The sequence below is a fragment of the Eurytemora carolleeae genome, unplaced genomic scaffold, assembly GCF_000591075.1.
Source record: "Eurytemora carolleeae unplaced genomic scaffold, Eaff_2.0 scaffold1187, whole genome shotgun sequence".
In the NCBI taxonomy this organism is placed as follows: domain Eukaryota; kingdom Metazoa; phylum Arthropoda; class Copepoda; order Calanoida; family Temoridae; genus Eurytemora; species Eurytemora carolleeae.
The window spans coordinates 51,332-71,199 of record NW_019397075.1 but is presented as its reverse complement, the minus strand read 5'-3'; positions in this window follow the sequence as shown (position 1 = coordinate 71,199).

The window sequence follows — 19,868 nt, the reverse complement described above, 5'->3', positions numbered from 1 at the left end:
GAAACTCGACAGTGTTGAAATTTGATAATTTATCTAATGCAATTCTCATAAGCATGAAATAAACAGTTCAAATAAACAAAAACATAGATATATAAATCATATTTGATCAGACAAAGCAAGGAGTATGAAATTGAAGGGAGATACAACTGACGCGGCCCGCCCTACCATATGATTATGCATGCTTTGCAGACGGGTACTCCAGTTGTATTAGAAATATCTAGAATAGGTTATTGTATACGAAGTAATTGTACATCAGACAAATATTTCTTATTCAAATGAAGTACACGTCTGCAAAGCATGTATAATCATATGGTAGGTCGGGCCGCGTCATTTATATCTCCCTTCTATTTCATACTGCTTGGACAAAGCTTTTAATGGGGCCGTTGTAAATCATTGCCATCTTTGCACAGAGGGTCACTTTAAATTGTGCTTAAAGTCCCTTTCACCAGTATAAAACAGGTGGAGTGGAGAGTGTGTGACAGTTAGAGTTAGATCACTGAAGTTAAGCAAACTTGTCTACAGCCAGAAACTGGATTGGTGTCCAGACTGGTGTTCACGAGTTCGATTCCCGTGTATCACACAAACGTGTGGTTTCAAAAAAATCTGAAGCCGACATCTGATTAAGCAGTTATGACCACCTGACGGATGAAGGAGGACAGAGAGGCATTCTTTCTACTCAACAAGAAAGAAGCTTTAAGTGGATTGATCCAAGTGAATGATGATGAAGAGAGGAAAGGTGGACTTACAAATGATTGGGAGCAATGAGTGTGATGTTTCCTGTCTGTATGGCATCGGGCCTCATTCCAGTATATCAGAAGAATTCCTGCACTCTATTATTCTCAGGCCTAAGAAGCCCTTATGTAGCTGAAATCTTAAGTCAACCCTCTTCTTAGTATAAATGAAGCATGGATGGATGAATGTGCTGCCAGTTTACAACCCCTGGTAGATAAATATAAATCCATACAACACCAAACTTTCGCAATAGAAAAATTCCAAGATTTGATAGTAACAACCCGATCATGATCTCTTAAAAAAATATAAAGAAGAATGTCGTCGTTGTTCAGTATTTTAATCAGGCACTTTGGAACTGAGTTTTTGCCACGAACTCGGATTTTTTAATTTATGTATCTTAGCAACTCGATGACTTAGATCTGTGATATTTTAAACTATGAATTCTGTTGAATCAATTAGTTTAAGTTTTAAATATTAAAGGTTTAAATTAACAGGTTGCAAAGATATAGGGATTACAAAGTTCTTTTGTAATTCTAATTTGCTTCAATTCAGTATTTAGACACGGTTTTCTATGATACTATGACTATATTGTCATGAATATTAAATAGTATCTGAACTTTAATCTCTGTTATCAAGCATCCAGCATACAGCATACAGGCATAGAGAATAGAATATAAATTAGAGGGGAATTTAAAGAATCTCTCGGTATGAATATTTTCAGTCCCTTTCAGTCTGAAAGGGAGTTCACAATATACAAATCATGTAAATGTTCACAAAATATATGCAGTAAAGTACATTAATACAGTATATTACCTAGACTATCCATTTCAATTTCGAATTTTTTAAACTGTTAAATAAACTTTATAATGAATTAGGTGAATAATAAACATCATTTGATTTATAGTTTTAACGGAAAATCATCGTTTGTAAAGTGAAAGGCATAGAGTCTATGTGAAATGATCATTGGTCAACTATGAAACCAGCCTATTTCATAATTTGGTTTTCTTTTAACAATAATTTTAGATTTTCTATAAAATGATATTCCAGGGCTCAAAAGGTTATATAGCATAAATATGTGAAGTACACCTGCAGTATGGAAATAGTACAACAAAATGGCCGTTTTACACTTTTTTCTAGTAAATTCCCCTCTAATATATATTCTATTCTCTATGCATACAGGCTATAGAGAATAATATGAGTAATAATACGACTGGAAAAAAGCGCAATTTTGGTATTTTATTAGAGAGGGCGAATATTTAATCTAGTGTGTTTTTATTCTTAATGGATCGCGCCACAGAAAATATTGATTTAGAATGAAATTCTTGAACTTTGAGTCTTTCTTCGACAACGTACATTAAGCCATTTTTTCAATTTGTCCCTTTTATTGACCTGAAATTTGAAATTTCCCATTTTTCAATGTCTAGATGGAAGGGGGAGGGGCACATCTTGTTCTGTATAAGAATACAAAATAATTATCGCTATTTTTAATAAAATAAGATAAAATATTTTTCAATCTTTTTTTATTTCTCTCTTAATGCCATTCTGATAACTACCAAATTTTTTGATCATTTCATCTTTAACGCTAAAATTTATAAGCATGGGGAGACCCCCCTCCCCCATAAAAAACCGTAGAGTCAAAAACTGTTGAGTTATTTTTAGCGTATTTGGCTAATTTGAAAACACCCTCTAATATACGTTTAAACATTTATGATCTCCCGACAAAAATTAAAAAGAAAAATATAAAAAACCTTGGCTTTAAAAAATGTGACCTTCTGATCGTGCTATACATAAACCATCTATGATACTTTTTTGTAAGTCAACAAGCCGAGATAATAGTTTAAGAATTAGAGTGGTTTTGGGTTAAAATTGAAAAATGTTTAAAAATTAAAATCTGAAGTGTTGCGCATGGGCAAATTCAAAGATTTATTTAAACATGGAAGAACTGGAGAACAGAAGGAACATCATAAGTTGTAGTAGTTTATTTGAACCCACAGAGATGAAGATAGCAGGGAAGAGAAGAATTGAACCAGAATGGAGAAGTCAGACTGGAGCAGCCAGGATGAAGCAGTCAGACTGGAGAAGCCAGTCTGGAGCAGTCAGTCTGGAGCAGTCAGACTGGAGCAGCCAGGATGGAGCAGTCAGACTGGAGCAGTCAGGATGGAGCAGCCAGGATGGAGCAGCCAAGATGGAGCAGTCAGACTGGAGCAGTCAGACTGGATCAGACACACTGGAGCAGCCAGGATGGAGCAGTAAGACTGGAGTAGCCAGGATGGAGCAGTCAGACTGGAGCAGTCAGACTGGAGCAGCCAGGATGGAACAGTCAGACTAGAGCAGCCAGGATGGAGCAGTCAGACTGGAGTAGTCAGACTGGAGCAGTCAGACTGGAGCAGCCAGGATGGAGCAGTCAGACTGGAGTAGCCAGGATGGAGCAGTCAGACTGGAGCAGTCAGACTGGAGCAGTCAGACTGGAGCAGTCAGACTGGAGCAGTCAGACTGGAGCAGTCAGACTGAAGCAGTCAGACTGGAGCAGTCAGACTGGAGCAGTCAGACTGGAGCAGTCAGACTGGAGCAGCCAGGATGGAGCAGTCAGACTGGAGCAGTTAGGATGGAGCAGGCAGACTGGAGCAGTCAGACTGTAGCAGTTAGACTGGAGCAGCCAGGATGGAGCAGTCAGACTGGAGCAGCCAGGATGGAGCAGTCTAGATGGAGTAGGGTCAACCCTAGGGTTAGGTCACCATTTTGTATAGATTTGGTCTCTTTATGGAACTTATACCAGAGCAATTATCAGTCTTATTTATATTGTTAGATAACAATTACGATTACAAAAGTAAAGTACAGGGTTATTCATAATACATTATTGGTTTATTATCGACAATTATTTATTTCCTTGTTGTTAACTTTATGTCATGTTAAGTTTCTTTAATACTAAAATGTAAGGAAGGTTTGACCTGAATTATCGGTCAACTTGGGTTCAAGTCTAAAGAAATTGAACTGTTGTTTATATATCTATTTTTAACTTTTAATTGCTTTTACAAACTGTTTGTCTTACTCATGAATTTTAGAATATTTGTTTAAATCATGAAAAGTCTAAAACTATAACTCGCTACATAAGATAAAGCCAGCCTAACTAATTCCTATTCATTTTTAAAGATAAATCTAATCTGAAGATTCACAGTTAAAGTCATTATCTTTCATCATGTTCCTACACACTATATACAGCTCGGAGCTATGGTCAGTTATACAGGGTTACCCACAAGGGTTGAAACTTCAGAGATGCTGTATTTCCTATACATTCAAGGTTCATGCTATCATTATTCTTTCATGTTTCCTTTAGAAACCATTTAAAAAACTCCAAAAGACTTTTTTCATCCAAAACCAAAATTTTTCCTTTAAAATGTCAGGCTTAAGGACATTTAGGTCGTCATTAAAGAGTCCTCCATTGTGGGTAACCCTGTACCAAGGATCGGATAAACCAGGCACAGAATCCTACCGGACTGTATTCACGCCAACCCAGTACCAAGGATCGGATAAACCAGGCACAGAATCCTACCGGACTGTATTCACGCCAACCCTGTACCAAGGATCGGATAAACCAGGCACAGAATCCTACCGGACTGCATTCACGCCGGTAAAATTGTTGCATGAACCGAACCATTTTAGTGTAATTGTACCGTAAATGCATCCTTTCGTACGATTCACTATAGTTTCAGTAGAAGTAATATTTCCATTTACTGTCAGAGCCGATTTAGGGATTCATATCGCTAATTGGATAATGAGATAGATAGAAAGATTACCGAAATACAATTTCTTTTGATTCAGAATAGACAACAAACACATGTTGGATCAGGCGCTAATGGACTCGGCATACTAGAGTAAAGCGTGGGTAGGCTACCAAGAGCTTAAGTATGTGTTGTGCCAAAAAAAAGGTTGGCTGGCAGGATCCATTTGTACTATATATGTCTAGACAACCTGCTGGATCCACTATACACTTTGTACACTAGACTGGACGGTACAACTTAAAGAGCCTTATAGCAAGCGTATTTTACAGTGACCCTCCATTCAAAGATGACAATGCTCGATCCAAAACGCCATCCGTGAAAGCGTTGTCTCAATTGGCCAAATATGAATTCGATATTAATACTTATCATTTTGAACACTGATTTTTTTTAATTGTGGTTTCTTTACAAAAGTAACTTGCGCATTTCTACTGCAGGAAAACAAATAGGAATTATCAGAACGTTTTAACCTAGAAAAACGACAATATCTTCCATATTATTTATTAATCTGATAAAGGTATCAAGGGACTCATTATGAATCGGGCGTTAGTATCTTTCCATGGAGGGTCACTTTTATTTACGATTACAGTCCCTTTAATGCTTGGTTGGATCTTGGTACAGGGACTAATTGAAAGAATTGCGAAAATAGTTGAACTAAGATGACGTGGTTGAACTATTTCACATGTGCCCCAGTTGAATAGCCTAGCTGTCATATTGACAGAGTTGTGTGTTGGTCACATATTGTTTGTAAACAATATATGCAATGATGGGAGGGAATATGAAAGGGGGGGGGGTAAAATTCTAGGAAAAGGGGAGGGGGGAACACGATGGAACGTGATAGGCTTAATTTCCTTGTTTTACAACGTGTAGAGTAGTTTTTATATTGTAGATACAATAAATGTAATTTTAAATTAAAAAGTACGATTCTCTCATTAATTTGTTTTCAGTAAATAACACAAAATTAAGACCAACAAGTCCTTGCATTCAATGAAACTTTTAAAAAATAGTGTATTCACTATTCAGTCCATAAATGTAGAATTTGAACAAAAAATATTTGAAATTTGATGCAGTACTAGTATAGTAGAGTTAAATTCAAAATAGTAAAGTTCTTCTCAATAATTTTTCAATAAGAGAAATAATTATTGAAAACTTTTAAGATCCTTAAATATTGGAAAAGAAACTGAGTTTTTGCCACAAACTCAAAGTTTCTAATCCCTATATCTTGCAACATAATGGTGTAAACCTACGATAACCAAGAATCAGATTATATTGATCTTACGGACTTCAAAGCTTGAAATATGTAAGGTCTACAACATTGGGTTGAAAAGATATAGGTAAAATCTGAGATTGTGCAAAAAGCTCAGTTGGGTCCGTCCTAGAGAACGATTTTTGACCCCTTAAATTTACGTTATACAGGGCGTCCCAATACACATGGGAATTCAGTGACGAATTCGATATCGTCTTTTCAAAAAATTCTTTGATTTAGTATAGTGAGAAAGCTGTAATCTGTAAGAGTTTCGTCTGCTATGTTCACATTTTGTTTGTTCATGTTTTGACCAGGGGGCGGAAACGTCATGTGTGTGTGTCTGCACCAAAGGAGTGTGTGTTAGTTTAAAGTACCAAAGGTATGTACAGTAGGTTTATACAGTACATACGAATCTCGGTATTTGTACAGTCTAGGAGAGTACATTTGTTTATTGTTAATTGTTTACTTAGAAATAAGTTTAATATGCATGTACTATATTATTTACATATTTAAGTCAACACTATAAGCCAAATTTTCATGCAAAGAATATAATTTGATTAAAGTTTACAACAAATATAGTCGTTATTCACGTTTAATTATAATTGACAACATTGTTCTGCAATTTCCTTGACTGTAATCATGTTGTGTGTCTGTACCAAAAGAGTGTGTGTAAGTTTAATGTACTGGTTTGCAAAGCAGTGCGACTGGCTTTCTCATGCCAGACCAGCTCCATTTCCTTTCCCTTTATTCCTATTCCCTGGTTTTGACTGCATACGGTTGTACTTCGTAAAACAAAAAAATTGCAGTATACAAACAGAGTAAACTAGTCCGTCTTTACTGTTCATCTTGCAGTCTTTTTACCCTTTTCATAAAATAAACTCTAGCAGACATAATAATATGATGGCTTTTGAAATCAGGTATTAAAATGCTAATTCTTAACAAAGACGATATCGAATTCGTCACTGAATTCCCATGTTTTTTTGGGACACCCTGTACTTACACCCCTTCCGGATTTAACGGATGCTGTTTATAAGAAGGATATGGTATTCTGGTATTCTTGCTGGAAATGAATTATCAAAAACAATTTCTGCGCTCCACGACTTTAACATTTGGTTATATTGTATGTATGTATATTTGTAATACATACATAATATATATATTATATATATGTCAATAAACATACTTCCATTATTGCAATGTATATGTATATTTGCACTATTTGACCACAACATTTTTCAGTCGAGATAATTAAAAAAGCTGTAATTCTTGATATTTGCTTAATCGTTTTTGTTTTTGTATTTAGTGTTTTTTTTTAATTCTTGGAAGATTTTGTAATGTCTATATTTTAAAGTTTCTTTTTTTGTATGTTATTATAATGCCCTAAAGAAAGGGCTAAGGAAACCGAAAATTTAACTAACAATGAGTTTTGTTTCAAAAATGCGTGAGCAACAAGTTCAGAGAAATTCGACCCGAGACCTAGTTAGAAATCCGCGAATATAAGTTAGAAATCCGCGAATATAAGTTAGAAATCCGCGAATATAAGTTAGAAATCCGCGAATATAAGTTAGAAATCCGCGAATATAAGTTAGAAATCCGCGAATATAAGTTAGAAATCCGCGAATATAAGTTAGAAATCCGCGAATATAAGTTAGAAATCCGCCAATATAAGTTAGAAATCCGCCAATATAAGTTAGAAATCCGCCAATATAAGTTAGAAATCAACCAATATAATTTAGACATCCGCCAATACAAGTTAGAAATCCGCCAAAAGAAACAGAAATATCTGAAAATGTTATTATCATATTTTCAAATTTCGTTGAAAACATGATTCTTCTAATTAATGGCTGTAACGGATTATTTTCCGTCTTTTATTGCATTAAATGTTTGTTAAAAGATTGGGTAAAATATTTTGTCTAATTGTTGAATGAAGAAGAAGTCTGAAACGTGAGATGACTAAACAATACAATGCCAGTTTATCATAAAGACATCAGGCAATTAGTAAATTCATCTCTCGTAGCCCCTCCCATTTTTATTACCCCCACCCCTTTGGCTGCTGAATGCTCGTACATCCTGTACTAAGAAATAAAGAAGTATTGTATTGTCTGAACAAGGTTTTGACATATTTCAACGTTTAACTCGGACTCTTATTTCCTGACTGGTTAATACACTGTAATAACTGTAATAATTCTCCAGTTTATAAATATATATATACACTGTAATAACTGTAATAATTCTACAGTTTATAAATATATATATACACTGTAATAACTGTAATAATTCTACAGTTTATAAATATATATATACTGTAATAACTGTAATAATTCTACAGTTTATAAATATATATATACACTGTAATAACTGTAATAAATCTACATCTTATAAATATATATATACACTGTAATAACTGTAAACATCTTTTATAAATATAAATATACACTATTATAACTGTAATAATTTTAAACTTTACAATTATAAACACACTGTAATACTGTAATAATATAAATCTATATTTTATAAATATAAGTATACACTGTAATTACAGTAAAAATTCTGCCCTTTACAAACATATAAATACACCGTAATACCTGGTATAGTTCCATATTTTATAGATTTATAAATACACTGTAATAACTGTGGCACTTCCCCTCCCTCCCTCTAGCAGCTTATTTGAAACATTTTTTGACACTGTAAGACACAGTAACAGTAATTTATATTGAAAGTTTTGCACCTACTTATCTATATAATAAAACAAGACATTCATATTTATATGCTGATTGGTGGCCGGGGTGTGTTAAATGCTAAAAAAAATATTTTTTTCATAATTGTTTTTTATATTTATTTAAATTTTATTTATTATTATTTTTTTCACGGACAACGCCGGGTCCGTCAGCTGGTATATTTTAAAGATGAAATAATAGCTTTATTTAAAATTCGGTGATGGTGATGGACCAAACCAGCTTTATAAATTTTCTACTTTAGCATTTTTAAAACTCAAATCACGAATAAATATATAAAGTGAACTGCATATGTTAAAAATATGAAATTTTTAAAAATGATTTTTAAAAATTTCGTAGGAACATGAATTCAAACCTCCATACTTTGACTTTAAAACCTTTTATTGGGAGGAAAAGGGGCAAACGTGATAATATTTCCATTTACTGTCAGANCCCCCCTGGACAAATTCCAGTAATAATCCGATCTCATAAATTGTATCTATTAATTTCCAAATGATGTTCTGGTATGAAATGTCAGGAACCTTGAATCTTTAGAGCACATATTTTTTTAGAAACCATGTTTGTAATTTGAAAAATATTCTGTCCGTCCTTTCTGGCAATCTTTTGATAAATCGAGTGTCAAGATTATTATCGCCTCATCTTATGGCAATATGTTTGCAAATTTATTGCAATTTTAATCAACGTTATCATAGTAATGCTGTTTTATGATGGGAAAAATGGGGGTTGCCCACTACAGCACAAAAGGTTTTTTCTTCTAGAATATTCGTAGATAATGAAATTGGTAGATTGGAAATACTGAAAGGGATTGGAAGCGTAATTTCAAGTGACCCTCCAAGCAAAGATGACAATGCTCGATTTAAAATTGTATCTAGCGAAACCTAAATAGACATTTAAGGGTTTAACAGTGTTTATTCTGATAATTAGCATTTTATCTGTTTCCCTGCAGTTGAAGCTTTTGTAGAAACCACGTGACGTGCAACTTGCAAAAATTTCAAAATGATAAACATTGATATATAAGATTTAGACTTGATCAGACAAAGCTTTTTTGGGTACCGTTGTGCATGCAGGGTCACTTGAAATTATACGTACAGTCCCTTTAACCGTGTATTCCTTCAATGGTAAACATTTGAGCTTTTTTAAATAACCCTCCACTCAAAGCAAGGCAAGGCCGATTAACAACAGTACCCTATCAGGGAATAGGAATAAAGGGAAAGGAAATGGCGCTGGTCTGGCATGAGAAAGCCAATCGCACTGATTTGCAGACAAGTTCGGTAAACCTTACACACACTCTTTTGGTACAGACACACAACATGACTACAGTCAAGGAAACTGCAGAACAATGTCGTCAATTATAATTAAGCTTGAATAACGACAAGTTTATTGTAAACTTTAAACAAATTATATTCTTTGCATGAAAATTTGGCTTAAAGTATTGACTTAAATACATAAATAATATACTACATGTATATTAAACTTATTTTTAAGTAAACAATTAGCAATAAACAAATGTACTCTCCTAGACTGTACAAATGCAGAGATTCGTATGTACTGTATATACCTTCAGTTGCACACCTCCGGTTCGGTAAACTTCACACACACTCTTTTGGTACAGACACACTCCTGACGTTTCCGCCCCTTGTGCCCTACGCACTGGAACCTAAACAAAAGCTGTAAAGGTTTACTTTGCTTGTGTTTTAGATAAAATGTGGTATCTTAACTTGTGGCTGCATTAATTAATGAAATTAATGAAATGGACAGAATATACCCCCATATAAAATAGAAGGGACAATATATTTTCCCCATATATACTATGAGAGATATAAATTATGCATACAGTGGTTTAGTTTAGGTTTCAACTTTTACCACAATCTGGCATCAAATACAACACATTTTAAGAGACAACTGGCATTAAATACACTTTTAAAGGGACTGTCTACTGTTTAGCATTGAATTAAACAATTTGAAGGAAATGCGGCATCAAATACAACACTTTAAAGGAACTGTCTGGCATCAAATACAACACTTTAACGGGACAACTGGCATTAAATACACTTTTAAAGGGACTGTCTAGCATCAAATACAACACTTTAAAGGAAATGTGACATCAAATACTGTACTTTAAATGGACAACTGGCATTAAATACACTTTTAAAGGGACTGTCTAGTTTCGAATAAAACACTTCAAAGGGACTGTCTGGCATCAAATACAACACTTTAAAGGAACTGTCTGGCTTCAAATACAACACTTTAAAGGGACTTTCTTGCTTCAAATACAACACTTTAAAGGGACTGTCCGGTATCAAAAACAGCACTTTAAAGGGACTGTCTGGCATCAAATACAACACTTTAAAAGGACTGTCAACGTAATTTTATATTACTCTCTAATTAAAGAGTCTTGAGCCTGATTCTAACCCTTTAACATATTATTTTAAAAATAAGAATTTGTCCAATGTCTCCTTTGTTTCACCTGCAGGATAAATCCACATGTTATTTAATTTGATTAATGGCAACTGAAAACTGATAATAACCAAGATTATTTTCAAATTGTAAAAACGATATATGGTAAAATTCGGATGTTTTAATAAAAGCAAAAACAATTTCTTCATGGCATGGAAATCAATGCAAAAAGGGACAGTAAAAATTATTCAATGCGTAACATGCATGCCTGACTCACAACGGTACCATTAAAAGCTTTTTCTGGAAATGAACATTAATGGCAACTGCAGAATATTGTCAGTTTTCAGACAAAAACCTGGATGTCAATTGTTGACTGACATATATTTGAGAATTCTGTCTTGAACTGGGCTGTTCTTTAATTCTGCAACTTATTCTAGTGTAGTACCAAAACAGGCGTTTTTATAAGTCATAAATATATGTAAATATATATATATGTCGTCTTCATATTCCAAATTTTTGGTCCATTGCACATTGTATATATATATCTGTTACACTATAATGCATGATTTGTTTGTGTTTGTATTTACTCAGCATGTGCTGACATGTTTATAATCTTTAAATGCTTATACATTATTATAGTGTATAGGCTCTACAGGGTTACCCACGAATAAAACCCCATCTTGAATGTAACTGTACTGGTTGCCAAATAAATATGGAAAATGCGACACGACATAAAAATCGTCCTCGATTTTCTAAATTTGGTTTGCCTTCTGTGTATCTTTAAAATATATCAAACGTTGAACAGTTTTGTTTGTTATTTAAAAACAAAAATCTGAACAAATTTTTAAAAAACTCATTGGAAAATGTAATAATACAAAATGGTTACAGAAAACTCAAAATTCGAGGTAAAAGGTGAAAAAGGTGAAAAAGGTGAAAAGGGGGAAAAAGGGGAAAAATTGAAAAAGGGAAAGGTACAAAGGTGAAAAAGGTGAAAAAGGTAGTGGATAATAAAAAAAAATTTGTAACTGAACACGAGAAAAGGACAAAAAGGAAAAACAGAATGTGGAATGGATAAAAAATTTGTTAGAATGCGGAAATCAAAANATAAATGAAATAGAACACAATGACTTTCAACCTATGAATAAAGAAGATGACTCCTGAATGACTATAGAGGTGTGGATGACTCCAATATATATCTACTAAAGGGATGACTTGAATGATATTTAATGGATGAGTCGATTAGGCATGAAGAATGAAGATTGAATATATATAATTATAGATTTACATTTTCATATTGCTCTTCCAGAGAATAAACATGCGTTACATAAAAGAAGATGAAATACAATTTACGAATATGCAGATTGCACAGGGCACACAGTGCACACTGCATACTGCAAAGCAAGGTATATTGCTGCAAAATCCAACACTGCACTCAAGAAACACAAAATTTAGTGCATGCTGCATGCTAAACACTGCATACTGCACAGTTATGACTGCACACTGCACACTGCACAGTGCACAGTTATGACTGCACACTGCACACTGCACACTGCACAGTGCACAGTTATGACTGCACACTGCACACTGCACGGTGCACACTGCACAGTGCACACTGCACAGTACACACTGCACAGTTATCACTGCACACTGCACAGTGCACAGTGCACACTGCACGGTGCACACTGCACAGTGCACACTGCACGGTGCACAGTGCACAGTACACACTGCACAGTGCACACTGCACAGTGCTTACAGCAGAGTGCAAACTGCACAGTGCACACTACACAGTGAACACTGCACAGTACACACTACACAGTGAACACTGCACAGTGCACACTGCACACTGCACACTGCACACTGTACACTGCACATTGAACACTACACACTGCACTGCAGTGCACAGTGTCGGTTTACACTGCACACTGTACAGTAAACATTGCACACTGTACAGTAAACACTGCACACTACACAGTGCACACTACACAGTGCACACTACACAGTGCACACTACACAGTGCACACTACTCAGTGTAAACTGTACAGTTAACACTGCGCACTGCACACATGCACAATTTCTATAGAAGTACTAAAATTTTTTAAAGATTCACATTTTCATATTGATTTTCCGGGTCTGCCTGAACTATGAATTAAGTAAAAAACCTTGGACCCCCCCCCACGTCAAGATGCATACATGGTAGGAGGCTGCAGGGGGTGCAGAGCATCCATGAGCCCCGCAAACTGACCACCCGAGCCACCGGATTCACAGAAGAAAGACAAATTTTATATATTTTCACAGGTGTATCATGTACAAATCTATCTAGACTACCACCAATTCACAAAACATAATAGTTTTTGAGAAATACTTAAATTTGTGCTTTTATTGTATTTAATTATTCAAGTATTTTAAAAACTGTAATGTTTTGTGAATTAGTGGTAGTCTGAATAGATTTGTACATAATCCACCTGTGAAATCATGTAAAATTTGTCTTTCTTTATATAAAGCTGCAATAGTTCTGCACAAGTTTAGGAATTTGTAAATTTTAGAAAAAACAAAATAAGAAGTGTTGTAATCTCAATAAAAGTAGACATTTTAACACAAACTGTTTATATACCATTAAAAACTTGATGAACATGTTGAGATTTTTCAAAAAAAAAATTTGGTTGATGTATAAGCTTAATATTCGTTATTGGATATGGAATCGCTGGACGTGTGACAGATTTGGGGAGCCTGCCAGACGTAGTGATAGGCTCGGAGACGATTTTGATTGGCTATGAGTTGGCTAAGAGGCGATTCTGAGAATCTGGAGACTCAACATCAGTTTGCGGGGCTCATGGATGCTCTGCACCCCCTCTCTCACGGTATCAAGTAAACTAGTTTAAAAGTTAACCCTATTTCTTCTGACCCCCTGTTGAGTTTTTTTAAATAGTTCAAAAAGTATTAGTCTAAGGCTGTTTGAATATTTTGACTTTTCTTAATGGCACAAACCCCCACTTCAGGGTTAAACAGAAGAGGGGAGGGGGGCTGGGAACCCCCTCCCCTCTTTCAGGGTATTTAAGATTGAAAACGTACACGTCTGTAGGAATGGGGTTAATAGAAAAGGCCGGAATAATGCTATTCGAGGTTGCTTTTTGTAAAAGAAGTTGGGAAAGGTGGTCCTAAAATTGTAATCAATTTTTCTCATAATATAAATACATACATAACATATATACAATCAAATATATAAATACATATATATATATATACTTTTATGAGCGATGAACTTTATTTTACAGAGACTAATAAATTTTATTGATTTATTTTGATTAAAAGTTTCTGTAAGATTTTCTTTATTGAAGGGATTGTTTGTTCAAATGACCCGTCTCACACCTCCCATAAAGTGTCATATCAGATTTACAAGCTGTTGCTTTTGTTGTTTAAACTAAGGTGAATAAGATATCATTGTTTCTGTAGCTTAAAATTGGTATATTAAAAAATGACTTGTCGATTCAAGCAGCAGAGAAAAAAAATGGCAATTTTCCTTATTTTTGTTTGGATTTTTAAAGGTGTGCAGGGTGAATCGGACATGCAAATTTATACATGAAGGCCGGTCACTTAAAAAGACCTCACTCTAAGTTTTTACCTTGAATTCAGACTTAAACATAAAACAATTTTATATTCTCATGCAAACAGAGGCAGAGGTTTTAATGATTATGCATGACCGTTGATTGGTGCAGTACTTTACGGAAAATGTCAAAGATATGGCGCGAAAAAAAAAATATATTTTTGGTGGTTTTCAAAATAACATTCCATGGCGAAGAAGGGAGGGGAGTGAAATTTGTGCTGAGCCCCCCCCCCCCTCCGTGTTCTCTGTTTCGTAGAAACACGACGCATTTCTGGGTGCGTCATATGCATATGATTACACATTCCCGAGAATTGCGTCATAAAGACTTAAGACAGATTTGTGACGCAGTGTAATTAAAGATTCAAATTTGCAAGGATTTTTTTATATCATATTAATTTTTTTATATGAAAACAAATTTGAAATGTTGAAAACAACGAAGGAAGTATTTTTTTTTTTGGGGGGGGGGGTTTGATCGGTATTTGTCTTGAAAACGATAAAATCAAAGTCTGCACTTTATTTACATTGATAACAAGAAAACTCTGGAATAGAAAGACGACTTTATACCAACACTTAAGAGTATTTGAAGTTGTTGCAAAGCAAATAGTTTTAGAAGAACTTATTAAATCACTAGTTAAGTAAAATAGACCTGTTTACAATGCACCATAGCTGTGTCTCATGTTCAATGAACTATTTAAAATTAAAACTTGACTCTAAAAGTCGTATTATTATTCCAGAGTTTTCTGGTTATCACTGTATATATGGACAACCCAACCATTTTTATAAAATCATAATTATTATTTTTAATGAATTTTATCATTTACTTTTTATAATGAAAATAAAAATGGAAACAAAAACTAAAACTGAAATGTTTCAGATTTAAACTTTTTAATTTATATATTCAATTATTATTTAAATTTTATTGATTGTCTAAAGTTTTCAATAATTACCAAATAAAAAGATTGTCGATGAAAATTTATATGATCATTATAGTTAATTCAGGATTTATTTTGTGTTTAAAGCTTTAGATAATAACGAACATTATTTTATAACAAATCTATTTAAAAATGTGAAATTAACGAATTATTGATGATTATTTTAACTTATTTCTTCAAACAATTCTGTCCCAATAAAAATAAAGACTGACGCAACTCTATAGTGGTTTAGATCTAAAGGTCCTCTTTATGTAAGAACTATTATTGCAATATTTGCAGAATTTTTGAAAATGTTTGCAAAATTAAAAATGTTAAGCTTGTATCCACCCCCCCTCCCAAAGAACCCCCCCTTCACCTTATGCAATGCATGCTCTTTAATTTGACGAATGATTTTCTGAAAGATTATAAATAATAAGGTTTCATCAAGTTCTCATCCCTAGACTCCAGAGTGTCTAAAAATTATAAATATAATAAAAAGTCTGAAGAAAAAATTAGTACTTAAAACATCCCATCTAATTCACATGTGTCCCTACAAACTAGCCAATAGAAGTCAAATGTATGTATGCGACAATTATTGTACGACTTTGAGACCTCGTAGCTTCTCTAATTTTGATGTCACGCCCAAGTATGAGAAAAGCAAATTCAACTGGTTGGATTTGAAAAATTTGAAACATTTTTGTTCTTATTAACAGCTCCTCGATCAAAGAATTCAACTGGTTGGATTTGAAAAATTTGAAACATTTTTGTTCTTATTAACAGCTCCTCGATCAAAGAATTCAACTGGTTGGATTTGAAAAATTTGAAACATTTTTGTTCTTATTAACAGCTCCTCGATCAAAGAATTTATGAAAGAAAATTTACAAGATTTCAATTCTTAAAAATGGTCAAAATTCATGTCTCATTTGATATTTTTTGAACAACTTGAAGAAATATGATTATATTTATTTAAGGTCAGACCTCTACATTACACAAGACCATATTAGGACAAGAGCAATAATTTGTTACTATCATCTTTATTGTTGGTATAATCTGTAAATAAAGGCTTTGGGTAAATTTAATTTTAGGAAAGAACATGACTCCATAACTGAAGAAATAATATAAAATCAAATGTTTTCTTTATCCCACCTCTCGTATGCTCTCCTCCTTATACCACCTCTACCACACACATAAGAGATGTACAACGTTTTTTGGTTTTTATTCAAACAGTTTTTACATTTAAAAATGTACATTGACTTTTAAAGGGAGTGTTTTCGTAATTTCATTAAAGGGAGTGTATGTCTGATTCCAACGGCATGTTAGTCTCTTTAAAATTGATTAAATTAAATTATGGTTTCTCTACAAAATGACTTGCGCATTTCTACAGCGGAAATAATGAAGGTAATTATAATAATTAAACAATTTCTAAGCAGAGAAACGACGATATCGTCCCCAAACTTGAGAAAAGGTTCTATGGCTGTGAATCCGGCAAGCCCCACTTTAAAAGGAGGATCCCTCTTAAAATTACGTCAACATTTACTTTAAAAAGCTTCACAGGAATCTTCCTTTGCAAAATCTTTGCTCTGACTTGAAAGATACCAAACCGCTTAATTTAAATGCCTAAACAAGTTGTTCATTTTTTTGTGGATACTGGATACTGGATACTGGATACTGGATACTGGATACTTGATACTGGATACTGGATACTGGATACTGGATACTGGATACTGGATACTGGATACTGGATACTTCTTTGAAACATGAAAGACATCTCAGATGTTTGTTTTGTTAAGAAACGAAGGCCATCCCTAATCCGTATACCCGCCCAAATCCCACCCATTCCATCTATTTGAATCTATTACATATGTATGAAAACGCCCATCTTCACACTATTATCAGGCAAATAAATCCTTCTGCTTATCAAACAACGCATGAATACTTAAAACCTGCGAAGAACCCAAAAAAAGCATAATACGTAGCCTCGTAGGGTTAATCACAATTAGAACGAGATGTAAAGACGACCTAAAACTCTAAGAATAGAAAAGACTGTAAGCTGAATACCCGGCCTATAGAGTTTACGACACGTACACTTCAAAGCTTTGTCTGATCAAGTCTGATTTATTTTTTTGTGATTGAAAACTTGTCCGTGGCATTTTTGATGTGACTTACGCATTTCTTGCGTAAGAAACAGTTGAGAAATAATCAGAATTAAACATGAAAAACGGAAATTGTTGTTTTGTATTTTTAAAGAAACATGCAAATTTTGTTTATAATTTACACTCCTTAAATCTGTTTCCTCTAGGTCAGCAAGATCAATATGTGACATTAATTGTAATTTCTAATCCCATGAAAATATCAAATTTGAGGGACATGACAAAATTGTTTAAACCTTGTCCTTCAAAGATATGAATTCAAGTATTACATTATGATTTAATTTGCGCTAAGAATATATATATATATTTCATGATTTGTTTTGCACTTTTTTACTCAAAAAAAACTTTTTAAAAAGCATAATTTGCCTATTACCTTATAATATAGTACAAAAATGGTAAAAATTAATGCTGATAGAAAAAGAGTTTATTGGAGCACCTTTTCTTCTAACAATCTTGTCTTCAATTATTAATGATTTTTATCCATATAAACAAAAAATAATTCTGAGATTCTTCTGTTAAGATTGGCACATTTTCAAAAATTATAAACGATTTCGACATTTTATCCTGGCAAAAGTTTTCAATTTTATTGAGCCATCCAATTCACTGGGGTCAAGTGAATTGCCATAAAACTGATTTTTTTTTGTTGCAACTTAAGCATAGAATGTATAATTGACGGTGCACTAACTTATTCCTTGAAAAAATGTCGACATTTATCATTTTTAAAAATGCACGAATATAATAAGAAAACTCCGCGATTTTTTTATATACGCTAACTTTACAATAAGAAGCATTATAAATTTAAATTCTGAAAAACTAATTCCTAGTTCAATCTCATTTCTCCAGATATTGGCCGAGATATAAATATATTAATATATAACTGCGCCACATTGCTCTCTTTTTTAATTACGCCTAATTGTATATATATAGGATTATCCCCCACCCCTTTATTTCAATACCTACCCTTTTCTATATCCCCCCCCTCCCCTCCCTTTAGGATCTACATGTCTTAACCCCTTATCGTAATATCAACAAATATACGTATCAAGTGATAATTCCAGTCAGTAGTCAGCAGTCTGTATTCATAACACAGTACACATGTACGCTAGTTGCAGTATATTTATAGTAAAGCAGGGTTGCAAACCCCTGTGTTTTCTTAACATTTTGGTGCTTTTTAGCCTTTCCGGATTACGGTGTTCTGTGTTTTTCTGATATTTTTCTTCATAATTTTAGATTTTTCTAAAACAAGTTATTTCATCAATATCACGAAACAATCGTGTGAAGTTGGAGCTAAATCCTAGCTGAGGTATGATTTGGATCAGCTGAAATTTTGCTACGATTTGAAGTCACACCTAAGGTCTGATCTAGGTGCGTTCATTGACTAGAAAACTCAGACAGCTTTAACTAGCTACAGCTCAGCTGTCAAGTCATAGCTACAGCTCGATCTATGAACCGGGCTTTAATATCATGGCTTAATATTTTTTTTTTTATTTGCACTTTGCAGTACTATTTACAGGAATAGGATTTAAGCCCTTCAGTTATTGCTGTAGATCTTGCTTTTCATACGATCGTCATTTCGAATATTTGTAAATTGTTTGTTATTTGAGTTTTGCTTGTACAAGGTTATAGTCTTTAAGGTCGTACAAAATGCGAATTTGTAAATGCATTTTGCATATTGCATTGTGCATTACTATTGTAATATAAGAAACCCCCTCACCTCCATCGAGATTTAAATAAAACTTAAATTTACACAACTCAAACTGGGAAATATGGATTGTAAGATTTTTTCAATTCCTACTTTATAAAAATTTGAATGATATTTTCTCAAAATTATGAGTCAGGAGTCTCAGGACCCGGATGCTTTATCGTTTGCACTAATGTCCGATTGAACTAACGTACTTTTGCATCAAAGTCAGCTGACCAGTATAAACACTTGTGGCCACGTTAGTGCGAATGTACGTTAGTCTGATCAATCATTAGTGCAAACGATACGACGCAAGGACCCGGACCCCCCCCCCCCCCGAATAGCGACAATTGCCACAATTGCGTCTTTGGCAAAGATTTTAGCTTCTATAGTGGTTTAGATCTAAAGGTCCTCTTTATGTAAGAACTATTATTGCAATATTTGCAGAATTTTTGAAAATGTTTGCAAAATTAAAAATGTTCAAAAAATAATAAAATATACATTTTTGAAAAGCCCTGACCATGTCAATATTTTAAATATGCAAAAAAATCAAAATTTTAAATAATCTATTAAGATTAACTAAAAAATGTGTTAATTTACTTTGATGGATTACACAAAAATCCGTTTCTTTCCTTTAAT